Consider the following 15000-nt stretch of genomic DNA (forward strand, 5'->3'; position numbering starts at 1 on the left):
GTTGAATTAACACTGGGAAATTTACTATACTAACAACATTCATGTTTACCCACTCCCAATCTCCTATGGCTCCCCTACCCACCCATTCACACCAAATTGTCCAGTATTAGTTCAACACTTACAGAGTAGCACCAATTACAATACTGTAGTGTTCAATTTGATTCTCTAAGTGTTGAATTAATGCTGTGTAGCCTACCCAAAACATTAATGCTCACCCCACCCCCCAATACCCACACCCTTTCCCCACCCTCTCCTCCACTGACAGGGGACCAGTGGGCTTGCCCACCACACATCAACCCACATCTCTATCTACCCCCCCCCCCCCCCACCAAACCCTCACCCCTACCCCATACTCCGACACCAGCTTTTACTCCCCCATCAGCCCCCAATACACACAGGCCTGCTGACAGCTTTAGCCGGGCCCAGGACAACGTCATCTGAAAGGGCCTCACACATAATGTTATGAGGATGCAATTCTGAGCCTCTATTTTCCCTGGGCCAGGGGCTACTGACCCCTTTGTCCTCTACCCCTGGCCACACACCCTGAGCCCCTCTACCACCCCTCTTCCACATGCCTACTGTACAGTATGTCCTCCAACAGTGGTTTAATTAAAGGCAAGCCAGAGGAGGTGTAATTTCACGGAGCACAAATTGTCACGGCGTGAAAACAATGTAATAGGGGGCCAGCCGCAACCGAGGGGGCCAAGGCACTATAACAGCCCAGGACCCCTGGGATACGCGCTCAAATACTGATAAATAATTCAGATGTTTACCGCCAACCAACTACCACAGTGTTGTCAAAGCTCTGCTTTTGGCTACAGGTCGCTACATTCAGACATATTCTACAACCTACAATGGGGATTTTGTCACGACATGGAGAGCAACATGAATTTTCATTTCATCAATCGTCGTACTAGAGAACCATAGAGGTGCAATACCCATATCAATTACGCATCTATTTTCTCTGTTTTCATTGATGTGACATTTCTACAGGGTTTTCTCGTAAATGTTGTCAGCATTCCAAACGAATATTCTATGCACAACTAAGATAGACGCATGCACGCATTACTTCATATGTGTCCCATTATCGGGGAATAATGGACACCTGCTCAGCCAATTAGAAGACATTCTTTCTGTTCACCGGGTGATAACAGTTATCTAACACTGTACGATCTAGTGATTCAGCAGTGTCAGATAAGCAATACGCCACTTGAGTCTGTGGGTTTGTGTTCGATTTATATCGGCTACGGGGAGTTCTACAGCACTCCGTTTGACGTCATGCTCCAACTCCCCTTACCTGTTATAAATCGAACACAAGCCCACAGCCTCCAGTGGCTTATGCTGGACTCTGGGTGGAAGTTCATCAGGGATGCTCTACGTGGAGCCAACCTGGCTCTCGTCAGACCTCTGTGCTTCTGCTCAGCTTCACCAGTTATCTGGGTGGATTTTCATATTCACTTCCACCCGCTCGGATCAATGAGGATCATTTTAAACGTCCTGAAGAAGGGGAGAAGGGAGCTGATACCGTTCATTGTTCCCTAGCAGGGCTGCTGACAGCTTTGGCTGGGCCCAGGACAAAGACATCTGAAAGGGCCCCAAACCCACTCAATACAATATAATGAGGATCCAAGTCTGGGCCCCCTCTCTCCCTGGGCCCGGGACAAGTGACCCCTTTCCCCCCCTGTCGGCTTCCCTCTTCCCTACTTCCCTACAGTAAGTGAAATGAAATATTTTCAGGGGGTCCAGGTGTTCAGAGAAAGAGATGATGGTGTGGATTATGTTGCACATGGCTGTCACTCTTCCAGCATCACCAGATTGTATCTCCTAACTGGCTTTGGGTTCCCTTACTGCCTGCACTCCAGTCCCTAACACAGCAATCCAATTTGGTATATTACAATAACTATCTAATAAGTCTCCCCCTCTGTCTGTCTGCCTGCCTCTCTCACCTGTGAGCACAGGCCCGCCGAGAGGGGGGGACAAACGGGCCAGTTGTCTGGGACCCAGGGAGAGGTGGGGGGGCAATATTCAAGATTCAAGATTTTTATTTGTCACATGCTTCCTTGTGCAAGCACAATTGGCAGTGAAATGGGGATTGCAACTGCTCTGTGCTGTGTTGGATGGTAAAAAATAAAAATAATAAAATAAAATAAAAAATAATTAAAAATAGTTATTGTCTTAATTCAAAAAGCGGTTGGCTTGAGGAAAAAATCTCTTACGCAGTCTCTCTGTTCTACATACTTAATTCATTTTTATTTAATACAAAGCTATCAAAATTGCATATTTTTTAAGTAATATAACTATTTATATGTATTATCAAGTACATGAATGTAAACCAAACCAACAACCGGGTTCTCTAAAAATATAGAAGTGCAGGTCTTCAGAAATGGAGTTAGGGGGTTTTGCATCTGAACTCTTCATATGTTCTACATCTTATATGTTCTACAATATTGGGTCCTCATTACATTATATGTATTGAGAGGGGGGTGGGGGCCTTTCAGATGGTTTTGTCCTGGGCCTGGCAAAAGATGTCAGCGGCCCTGGATACTGACAGACTCAAACTGTCTCTCTCTCTCATGCACACACACCACACACACACACACACACACACACACACACACACACACACACACACACACACACACACACACACACACACACACACACACACACACACACACACACACACAATCACACACACACGTTGGGGAGGGCGTGGGGAGGGCGTGGCAAGAAACACAAGTTGTGCAAAGAAACAATTTCCAGGAGTTTTTAAATCAATTACAGAGTGCATGATAGACACCTGTAACTATTCCGCCATATCTAGATTGTATCTCATAACTGGCTTTGGATTGCCTCAAAGCCTGCTTGCCAGTCTCTCCAACAAAACAATCCAATTTGGTCTGTTTGAATAACTATCTAATAAGTGGACCCCTCCCTCTTTGCGCGCACACACACACACACACACACACACACACACACACACACACACACACACACACACACACACACACACACACACACACACACACACATGCACACACACTCCAGCCCCTATACAAATATAGGACACTGTGTTTTTTTTATTACTCAGCTCAACTCGTTCATTTACGTTATTGCATTGTGTATTCCAAGAGACGACACGAGACACAAGACGAGACAAAGTTGGAGCGATTGGTAGTAGCATCCTGTTGTCCTCCCAGAGCGGAGAGTGGAGGAGCAGAGTGGATAGGAAGGGAGGGAGAGAGAGCATGTAGTAAATAAATCATGAGGCTTTTCTCTTTCTCTCTCTCTCTCTCTCTCTCTCTCTCTCTCTCTCTCTCTCTCTCTCTCTCTCTCTCTCGCTCCCAAGGGGTCACCTTGCTCCGGGGGTGGAGCACCGAGGGTGGTCAAGCCAGGAGGGAATGCATATGGTATTATGCTATGGTATAGGATATGGGGGGGGGTGGTTCAGGGATGAGGGGGGGGGGGGGGGGGGGGCAGGCTTTAGGTAAAAGGTGGGGGGCGGATGTAGGGGTGTGGGGGGTGATGTGGCCTAGCGTGGACAGTGACTGATTGCAGGAGGAATGTGACTCTACGTAATGCATTACTGAGACGTAATTGACTTTAGTGGCGGACGAGCGTTCCCAAGGGCTTCAGGAATCATCCCGCCACCCATCCCCAAGGTCGATACCTCACAGACACAGACGAGAGAGAGAGAGAGAGAGAGAGAGAGAGAGAGAGAGAGAGAGAGAGAGAGAGAGCATCGTCAGGGTCCTTGCTTCCTGTCTGAAAAACACACGGTTACACGGAGGTGAGTCGTGGCGACACGGGCGACCTTGCGATATGAGACTGATAAGAGTACAAGCCAGCCAGCCAGCCACAGACTAGAGGCCAAGCAATAAGCACCGTTTCCCTTTTCACAAGTAAACAAGGAAGGAAGTGAGAAACAGCTGGCGAGTGTGGATGGCATACAAATAATCTCGCCCGAGAAGAAATTAACAGCCAGACCGATTTTGTTGATCATTTGGTTTCCTCGAAGAGACATTTATGAATGTATCCTGCCTTCCAAAAACACAGAGCCAAACGGAGGATTCAAATGAAATATGTAAATAAATGAGCTGCAAGCAATGTTTGTGACTCACAACACAATTATGAATCTCTAATTTTTTCCCGGTTCATAAATGATGACTTCCATGGTTAAACTTTCATAAGAACAATCAGTCAGTTCCAAAACAAAAATACATTTGGTATTTCTAATAGTTTCTTGAACTTTGTTGGCTTGTTGTGCTGTTGTTAATCATCGCAATGTGACATAAACACCAAAGTGTGAGATTGGAAGATGTGAGCTACGGCCATTTTAGATATTGACGGGACACAACATCAACATCAACAGTTCCAGTCGGGTTTCATTGATTACCTCCACTAATGGGGTGTGTCTTCCCTTGTCATCAGATGGTTTGTTTGTTGTATCAAATCATCAGAGTTGTGTGAAGTAGAAGTAGACGTATGTTATATCATATTACTGGTGTTGTAATTACATCTGTAACAGTACTCCTACCTCTACTTCATGTAAGCTGTTATTCACTCTAAAAAAAAATAAAAGTTGCTCAAAGAACTTTCTGTTGGATTAGGGGGACCCTAAACATCTTCTGAGTGACCCTAAAACGTTCTGTATTGATATTCAATCTTTGGGGGTTCTTCCAATGGGGCAATTGAAGATTCTTAAAGAATCATGCGATCATGGGTTAGGGCATCAGACTCACAGCCCAAAGGTTGCCGGTTTGACTTTCAACCCGCCAGATTGTTGGCGGGAGTAATTAACCAGTGCTCTCCCCCATCCTCCTCCATGACTTTGGTACTCCGCACTCCGCCACCGCACTATTCCCTTGGGGTGCCATTGGAGGGTGCCCGATTGCACGGGTGAGGCATAAAATGCAATTTCATTGTGTGCAGTGTGCAGTGAACACTACTGTGGAGTGCTGTGTCACAATGACAATGGGAGTTGGAGTTTTCCAGGTGGGCTTTCAGAATCTTTGGGTTCCTGGGCTCTCCAACATCAATACGCTTTGGATGTCAAACAGTACATTAAGACTTTACAATACAGTAAGAAAGAACGAGATAATTTGCCTTATTCTTAGTTATGGATGTACACCCAGTGCCCACACTCAATATCTACATTAACGACTACTCCTTAGTAGCCTGATTATCATCCACATTCAAATCTCTTCGAGACTTGGTCTGAGCATAACAATTAACATTTCCTAAATGGCATGGTTGACCTGCCTCCCTTGGTTTGCTTATGGTTGTTTGCTTATCGACAAAGTGGGATGAGTTCCCGTATTTGCAGGACCTCAGAAAGTACTTGCATTGCTCTTGAACATAGTTGCAACGCTGAAAGTGTTGCGTCACTTGGAAGGCACAGCCTGGCTAACTCCTTAGACACTACATTTTCTAGCAACTAACCAATGGACAGAGATTGACGGAGGGAAGACAATAGATGTCTTTTCAGTTCAAACCAAATGTGCACCCTTTCAAAGTAAACACATGACCAAGAACAGTCTCCAGACTCTTTTTTTTTAACAAAGTGAAAGGGCCTGGTTGGGTTGATAAGGCAGAGTAGGGCCAAGAAGGGCCCAAGACCTCTTTTTCCTCAGACCAATTTTTTAGTGACCAAACAATGGACAGACATTGAATGGACAGACATTGCTTTTAGTTCAAACCAAATGTGCACCCTATTCTTTTTTTTTTTTTTAAAGATATTTGTATGGGCTTTTGCCTTTATTCCGGATAGGACAGTGAAGAGTGACAGGAAGCGAATGTGGAGAGAGGGATGGAGGGTAGGGATGGAAAATGACCCAGGCTGGATTTGAGCCCTGGGTGCAACCTGCATGCAAGCCCAAATGTGGGGGGGCTTAGCGTGCTGCGCCACAGCGCCCTCCTTGTGCACATTACTCAAAGTAAACAGCGGACTTTTTGCACAAAACAAAAGGGCCTGGTCAGTTTGATAGGGCCGGGAAGGGCAGAGCAGGGCCCAAGACCTCTTTTTCCTCAGACCAATTTTGGGGGGGGGGCTTAGCGCGCTGCGCCACAGCAGATAGGGCAGGGTAGGGCACGGCCGAGCAGGGCTGGTCAGGAAAGCATGTGACATTTTTGGAAAGACTCCAGACCAAGGGACAGTCTTGAACGCTGCTACGATCGGCCTTATGGCCTTAAAGTGGTTTGTCAGCCTCCTGCTCTAAGTGGCCCTCTTGTCTCGGGGCCATGCTCATTTATTGGCCTGAGTACATTGCGTTCAAGGGTACTTCATAGTGTTGTTGTTTTTTTCAAGCTTCGATTTCAAGTCAGATATGTACAACACAGGACAAGTGAGATGATGTAATGGGCCCGGCGTGTATAGTACACAGCCTCACTGTGAGATTCTGTGCAAAGTAAAGAAAAATGCATTGTTGATTCAACACTTATTAGAGAGTACTCTGGGACCAAACACACTCTACAAGACGTTCCATCAACTCTGTAAGTGTTAAATTAGCACTGCATTTTTTGTTTAACTGTGTCTCACGTCTTTGTTAGAGCTTCATTACGAAGTCGATGCACAGCCACTGAATTATTATCACACCTCGCACTCCCCAAGTCCCAAATGCCAAAGTCAAAGTCAAAGTCATCTATATGGTCTAATGAAAGCTAGTGTACGTACAGGTGAAACAATACACAGTAGTTGACATTGCAGTACTTCATATAGGCAGTGTACACATAAGCATGGACATGACAAATAGCTCAATAATAACGATGTAAACATAGCGATATTGCACCCATCATTACATTTCTACACAATCTTATAGCACTTACAGTAATACTATATTTTAGGGGTGTAAGAGACATGCATACATAGGCATGTGCCATTGATATGTGGATTGGTGTTGGAAAACCTGAAATGCAATGATTACTTAAGTGTGCCAGAAATATCTCCAGTTTGGTTCACAGTGTACTTGGAAGAACAAAGAGATCTGAGATCAATACATTCAGGAGTAAGTGTTAATCAACACGAGATTACTTTTCCACGGTCGAGTGACTTTCGCACCTCTGATAAAAAGCTGCGGTTCTTGGCAGTTTTACTGTTGCGAACTGTTCATTATTTATGTCTGCATGTCAGAAGTGGGTGATTGTGGAAAAGGGTTACTCACAGTGCCATGTTATGTGTGTGCGTGTGTGTGTGTGCGTGCGTGCGTGCGTCCGTGTGTGTGTGTGTACGTGTGCAGTGCACACGTGTGTTTGCATGTGCATGTGTGGTGTACATACATGTGTGTGTGTGTGTGTGTGTGTGTGTGTGTGTGTGTGTGTGTGTGTGTGTGTGTGTGTGTGTGTGTGTGTGTGTGTGTGTGTGTGTGTGTGTGTGTGTGTGTGTATGTGTGTGGATACAGAACTGTACAGTAAATGTGTGGTGTGCATGTGCGTGTATGTGTGTGTGGGTGTGTGTGTTTTCATGTGTGTTTCTTTTTGTGTCCATGTGTGTCTGTTTGCCACTGATAAATGTGCGAGTGAGCACAGGGATGGCACAGGCTTCTACCATCTCTAGGGCGAAGGGACACAAGTTTTGTGATTTGGTGCCAAAGCCGACGGACTGGCGTTTGGAACCAGATGGTAAAGAGATTATTAGTTATCACCGCTGCTCATATGTTGGTGTCTGAAAGACCCGTTTCCAAAGAATGTCCCCAAATGCACAGTCACACACTCACACTTTATTTCCGCACTGTGAAATAGATAGCGCTTCAATGGGGATTTAACAGTGAGTCAGCAGTTTTTTTTAGCAATGAAAGCTTTCAATGCATGCGTATGTTTATATCTACACAACAAGTCCATACTGTGTCCATGGTGGGGTTTATTTGTGGGTCACAAAAACTATTATATTCTCAGATAATAAAATGAAGTTTTAGTCATTTGGATAGTGGCTCCCCTGGGTCTTTGTTTGTATTGATATTTTTTTTTTCTTCTAAAAATGGGGGCTGTTCAAGAAGATTGCTGGTGATATTGATTTTAGCCTTGATTGTGGGTTTCGGTAGGGGGTGTTGTGGGAATTGCTTTTCATTATGAGGTTAGAGATTAGTGTTTGAAATGCTGCTGTTGACATACAAAGCTTTTGTTTTCCATTTTGTTACAGTGGATTAAGGGTAGGCGGCCTACCTCTGCTGGATTGGTTATCTACTTTTAAGTGGAAAATCCATTTACTTACCTTACAACATGACCCATTGTTTTTGTGCCATAACACGACAGGAATTTCTCCTTTGTTTTTGAAAAAAAAACATCACAATATATCACTGATGATTAATATACGCTATCGAAGAAGGGATGTCTGCGCTTCAGCCTTGGTGGTGCTCACCGTCGAGGACAGCAGTATAAAGACAAGCTTATACAGTGACTAGACCCAGAGATGACTGGAACACTCAGCAACTGTTTTAGAGGATTTTTATTATTTATTATTTTGGTGCACAAAATGACTGACGTTTGGGCGCACCTGCGCCTTCCTCAGTGGAACCCCATGGACCCCAAGCCCCACTTAACACAGTGGAACCCCATGGACTTAACGAGGAACTTTCGGACTCTCATGTTTTCTTTGAGAATGTTTCATTTTATCATTATTATTATTTTTTGTTTTTTGTTTAACTGTGTCCACTTGGGTGATTAGAATGCTCTGGCCCATAATGATTATTTTCACTTTGATTTATTTTCATCTTCAGTTTATTTTTTACTGACAAATGAAAACTATTAGATCTACCATGAGTGCCCTTACTGGTTAACTACTACATACACCCACCCCCTTTTGAAGAACCAATGCCAAAGCAGAAGGGAGGGAAGATGTCTTTATTTTGACTGTGGTATCACCAGTATGGTTTGACTCTGAGGAAGGCGCAGGTGCGCCGAAACGTCAGTAATTTTGTGCACCAAAATAATAAAAATCCAATAAAAAGTTGCTGAGTGCTCCAGTCATCTCTGGGTCTAGTCACTGTGAAGTAGCCCAGCTTGTCTTAATATACGCTATCATTCATGTGTCCCAAAAAGACCTTCATATTATATTTATATTCAAAGCAACACCAAGTAGTTTCGATCCTTAGTCACCGTAGGCTACTTGTTATATGTCATTGAAACTACAGAGAACAAGCACAATCCCTCTTAATAACTGTTATGGGGCAGGGGGGTGGGGGGGGGGGGGGGGCACTGTGAATTCTGAAATATGACACTCATCTTGAAAAGAGCCACTTTGTCTTGCTTTGATTGAAGTATTTTATGGTATGCATGAGTCAGACAAGAGCAAAATATAGTTTTGTTATAAAATGACACATTTATTAGCAAATGTGTCAAAAGTAAAAGTACAAGTAACACATGGTGTAACTACAACACTAGCACATGATATTACATAGCCTTAACGCCATTTATACCACCTTGTGAGCTAGATAGACAGTGTTATTAATGGAAAACACTAAAAACAAGGACCCACCACAAACTTAACCCCACAGTGCAGTCAGCTGATCGTAAAACAGATACACAGGTCTTCTTGTTACTCAGTGTCTTACTTATGTTGGAAGGAAACTGTGATGATCTTTTTCTACTTTTTCATTCGCTTTTGACACCTCTGCATGAGTACCCAAGTATGTTATACATTATGCACACTGACAGTTGAGGTTGTGAACAGGCGAATGTCAGAATTGTTCACCCACTACAGCTTGTGTCATGCAGATTAGCAGCGCAAATCTATACATGAAATATTTACGCCCAGCAACCAACATTACGAGCCATAATGATTCACTCCAATTATACAACATAAAAGGTGAGTAGCAATTATTGCGCAAGGTGTTTTGTGGAGAGATAAAAGCTTAATAAATTATGTTTGGCGTAATGATAGGCTCGTAATGAGAAGCCGTGATGCATAATGAATGCACTTGCGGTTACGGCTCTGGGTCGGAGCTGCGTGTGTGTCACTGGGGGTCTCTGGGATTGGCTGACTTGTTCTCACTCTTGTAGCAACATATTTTTCACTCAGACGCCTTGTCAAACTCCCTTAGTTTTACAGACACTGTGTTTACTTTCCTTTGGGCGATTTGTTCTCCCTCTTCCCTCTCTCTCGCTCTCTCTCTCTCTCTGATTCTTTCTCTTACTCTCTATCTCTCCCTCTCTTTCTCTCCTACAGTATACCATCTCTCTCCTGACTCTGTTGTCAGTGATTTTGAGCCGATAATTCTCTCAAGACTTTGCATAAATCACACAGAATAAAACATAAGCCAGCGACACGTACGGGCGATATATTTCTTATGGATATTATGTGTTTCGCAGGCATTTTCTGATTAGGTTCGGTTCAGCCTCATACATATGTAAAATGGCAGATTTCTCACAAGGACATCTGTGAGAGCCTACTCCCCCCTTATATAATACCTGTGGGTGAGCTAAGCCATCGCATCTCCTCTCCTCGCGGCTCCTCGCAGCTCCTTCTAACCCCACCACCCCAACACCCTCCACCACACCCCAACCCCTCCAGCCCCACACCAGCGGGGCAACACCGGCAGGAGAGGCTCCCCCCGGATTTGGGATTGATGTCAGTTCGAGCCTGGTCCGGAATATCAATGAACCCTGGCTCCTCTGACAGGTGGGATTTTCCATTACACTTCCATTACAGCGGTAAACATAGGAGCGACAGGGAGGCAGGCAGGCAGGCACGGCTGTAGCCCCGTCGTTGTCGCCAACACACACCACACCAAACAGCAGCGTGAGGCGAAACGCCTTTCATTCATACAGCCATTTACCAGCTCACTCACACACACCATCAGATCAGACGCACACATGGTTATGGGGAGGTACACACGAGTATGTGCAAGGCCACACACACACACACACACACACACACACACACACACACACACACACACACACACACACACACACACACACACACACACACACACACACACACACACACACACCATCAGATCAGATACACACATGGCTATGACGGTGGTGGCACACACATAAGCACATGGGCCGCACACTCTCTCTCTCTCTCTCTCTCTCTCTCTCACACACACACACACACACACACACAAACACACACACACACACACACACACACACACACACACACACACACACACACACACACACACACACACACACACACACACACACACACACACACACACACACACACACGGCACACGCTCACAGATGGTTACTCTCTCTCTCACACACACACACACACACGCACACACTGGCAGGTCTGTAATGGATGTAAACGCAAGTGACGGGGTGCATCCGAGGCACTCTCGACGCCTGCTCATAGTTCATACTTGTTAGACAGGTCTTTTTGTGCCGATGTCACTGCCTCGTGGCACGCTGCCACGTCTTGTAACAAGCATGAGATTGGATTCATTAATGGCAGATTACAGCGCTAAAAGCCTGTAAATGAACTCAAGTTTGACCACCCTTTCCATCCAGAATATCCAGCCAGACACGATCTGACTGACTGAGTACTGCACATCTGCAAAGAAAAAAAATGCAGTGTCAATTCAACACTTAGAGAGTATACTCTATGATGAAATACACTCTAGAAGATGTTAGTGTTAGATTCACACTGCATATATACTATGTATGGGAAAAGCAGCGGTGCCAGTCCTTGCTTCCATTTTGAAAGGGTATCACTCCTCATCCAAAGGAAATGGCAGTGCCCAGTGCTTGCTTTGAGCTCCAGGCATCCAGAAGAGGTCAGCTCGGTCTTTCTTTGGATGAAAGAAAGGCGTATGATGCAAGATATTCTCACACACTATGAAGAGCAAAGAAAGAAAGATTTTCTGGGGACATCGTGGCTTGGTTGGGTTGGCTAGGGCACCGTGCCATGTACCCAGGGACGCGGGTTCAAGGTCGTCTTGGGGTCGATTCCTGATCCTTTCCCCATCTCTCCCACTCGTTTCCTGTCACGCTCTCTATACTGTCCTATCCAAAATAAAGGCAAAATATACATTTAACAAAAAAAAAAACGATGGAGATTTTCTGTTTGCTTCGCCTATACTACATTCACAAGGCCTTAAGCCATGGAATAAACATTGAAGGAAGTTACCTCATAATCTGCCTCATCTCAGTCTAGTCACACATATCCATCTGCCCACTGGCTGATTATTTGCTATAACAACAAATGCACACGCGTACAACATGGAAAACTACGAGGAATACAAAAACGGTTAAGATGCAATTATAATGATGCCTGCAGAGAACTTGGAGAACATGAAAGTCTGGATATAAAAAGACAGACTTACTAATGAGGAAGAAGACGGGAAAACATAGGTAAATATAGCAGAGCGTAATTTTAATAAAACTAAATATAAAGGGGAGGATGAAATGAAGAGTGTTCAACGAATGTTGTCTATGTAGTGCAGAAAATGTTGCATGCAGTCAAATGTTGAAAACGGTTTATAGATTATGCAACACACTAGATAATATGGCAATGTATTTGGTGCAAAAAAGTATGTGTTTCAGCATAGTGAAACTCCATTTAAATCTCTTTACCAAATACATAATCAGATATCATTTTTTTCTTTTGCGATCTCTCGATTTTGATTGCCAGTACTATTCTAATGGAATCCATGTAACAGTAAGTAACAGTAAAGTGTAGATATCAAGTCTCTCAATTGTTCACCGAAATGGCAAAAAAAGATCAAGAAAGCATTTAAACTCCTTTATCTGTTCATCTGCGCTCTCAAGGAATGCCACTCTCCCCTGCTTTCAGGCGGCAGCAGTATACAGCAGAAGGCCATCTGCCAAGGAGATTTAGAGGTGAGACACAGCCACACAGTCACACAGCCATCGCCACTGAGTCCCCGACTCATTGTCACTGTGTGCCGCACCTGGAAGAGTGAAGACACTACGGCTGAATCCCATTACACGCCTTAGCCCTGTATACGCCTTTCTCCTTCCCCTCCGTTTTGCGCGTCCACGCAGTGCAGTCTCAATTCACGTAAAGAAAGACGGGTAGGGGTATGGCGAAGGGCTTTCTACCCCTTCAGACGGAGGTTATCCGAAGGCACACTTCAGAAGAAGGGGTACGACCAAATTCCCTGAATGCATTGCGAATGCCTTTAAAAAATGGGCTCAACAAAAGCACACAAATATAAGTATTTTCGCCATAATTTACGACTTTACAGTTGTAATGATTGTAGCATTATACTAAGTTTAACATTGTCCCAATGTGTCATGGTCATTGTCTCCGTGAAACGCACATGGAAAAAAAATCGCTGTTAACATCAACCTAATGCATGGAATTAGTGACAGCTGTCAGTGTCATTCCATGACTGTTGAAGGAGTGTCTCAATTCGTAGGGGTTGCGTTTTAAGCCCTACACCTTACTGCTTCGTTTGACAGCACGAGGGGCAAGGGGAAGGCGTAGGGGTAGGGGTAGGAGTAGAAATTAGTAATGGGAAATGGCCCAAGGGTTAGTTAGCTGCTCGGCATTTGGTACACCAGGTCTGTGGATTAACAACAGTGCACAAATACCCACCACCGTAACAGCTGCCTGAATATAGGGTCTACATAAAGATATAGCTTTGTAGACTCTAAGAGAAGAGAGATATATTGTTCTGGAGAAGTGTATTGTGCAGTTTTACAGTTTGTCTGCACGTTAGCGTTTTCATTTGTGTAGAGTTTATCACGAACAAATGTGCATTCTTTGTAGTGCCTTGGTTAGTTTGATTGGCCTTTTTTTTTTACAAGACTACATGTAGCAACACGACTCCATTTACAGGACTACATGTAGCCTACCTGCACCCTTTTAGAGCTCTGAAAGACCATCTGTCAAAGGAGATTTAGAGGTGAGACACTCTCACACTGCCACTGCCGCTGAGTCCCAGACGCATGGTCACTGTGGCGTGCCTGGGCTAGTGGAGACTCCTGCAACGGAATGCCCACAGAATGACAAAGGTGACAGAGACACACAAGGCAGCTTTATGGGGGACAATCGATGGTATTGTGTGAGTGTGTGTGTGTGTGTGTGTGTGCGTGTGTGTGAGTGTGTGTGTGTGCGTGTGTGTGTGTGTGTGTGTGTGTGTGTCTGTGTGTGAATGTGTGCGCACACAAACATGTGTGTGCAAGTGCTTGCCATGTGTGTGCCTGCGTGTGTGTGAGTGTGTGTGTGTGTGTGTGTGTGTGTGTGTGTGTGTGTGTGTGTGTGTGTGTGTGTGTGTGTGTGTGTGTGTGTGTGCGTTGAAAGGGGGTTTGAGAGGTCTCTTGCTGGTTGCAGTAGGCCATCCTCCTGGGAAATGTTATGGCAAATGGACGTGTTAATGAGAAAATCAGGGACGGACGGTGTGCTGAGAGCATGCCATTTAGCTGTCATTTTCATTTTCAAAGGGGTGAGAGAAGAGACAAGCTGTGTTTGGGGGAAACATTAATCAATAGAACGTCAGTGTAATACCAACACCTTAGGAAGTGGACTAATGTGTGTAGAAATCAGAACGTAGCCTACAAACACAGACATAAAAAAAATGCTTGATATACGGGAAAACGGAAATAAAAAAACAAAAACTTGAAGTTCAAGAAAGTCACCACTGCACTCATTTTAATTTTTTCAAAGGGGACAGAGAAAAGAGAGGCTGTATTTGGGGAAAACATTAATCATTAATCAGAATGTCAGTGTGACATAGTAGGACGTTCACTGACGTGTGTAGAAATCAAAACATGGAAACATGGGCTTAAGAACGCTCAATATATGGGGAAAAAGAAATGAATCAGTTGAACTTGACAAAGTTCAAGAAAGTTTATCAATAGAACATCAGTAAAACACCGTAATGGGGAAATTATTGGTGTATTAAAAATGCTCAGTGGGAAAACAGAATCACTAAATCACTAAAAACCTGAGAAAGTTCAAGAAAGTTGATTGAAAGAACGTCAATAAAATACTTTAATGGGGATATTGCTGGTGTGCTAAAATTGCTCGATGGGAAAACAGAATCACTAAATCACCACTCACCAGATTATGCTCAAGTAGTTGGC

Source organism: Engraulis encrasicolus, chromosome 12 (genome assembly GCF_034702125.1).
Source record: "Engraulis encrasicolus isolate BLACKSEA-1 chromosome 12, IST_EnEncr_1.0, whole genome shotgun sequence".
NCBI classification, from domain to species: Eukaryota; Metazoa; Chordata; class Actinopteri; order Clupeiformes; family Engraulidae; genus Engraulis; species Engraulis encrasicolus.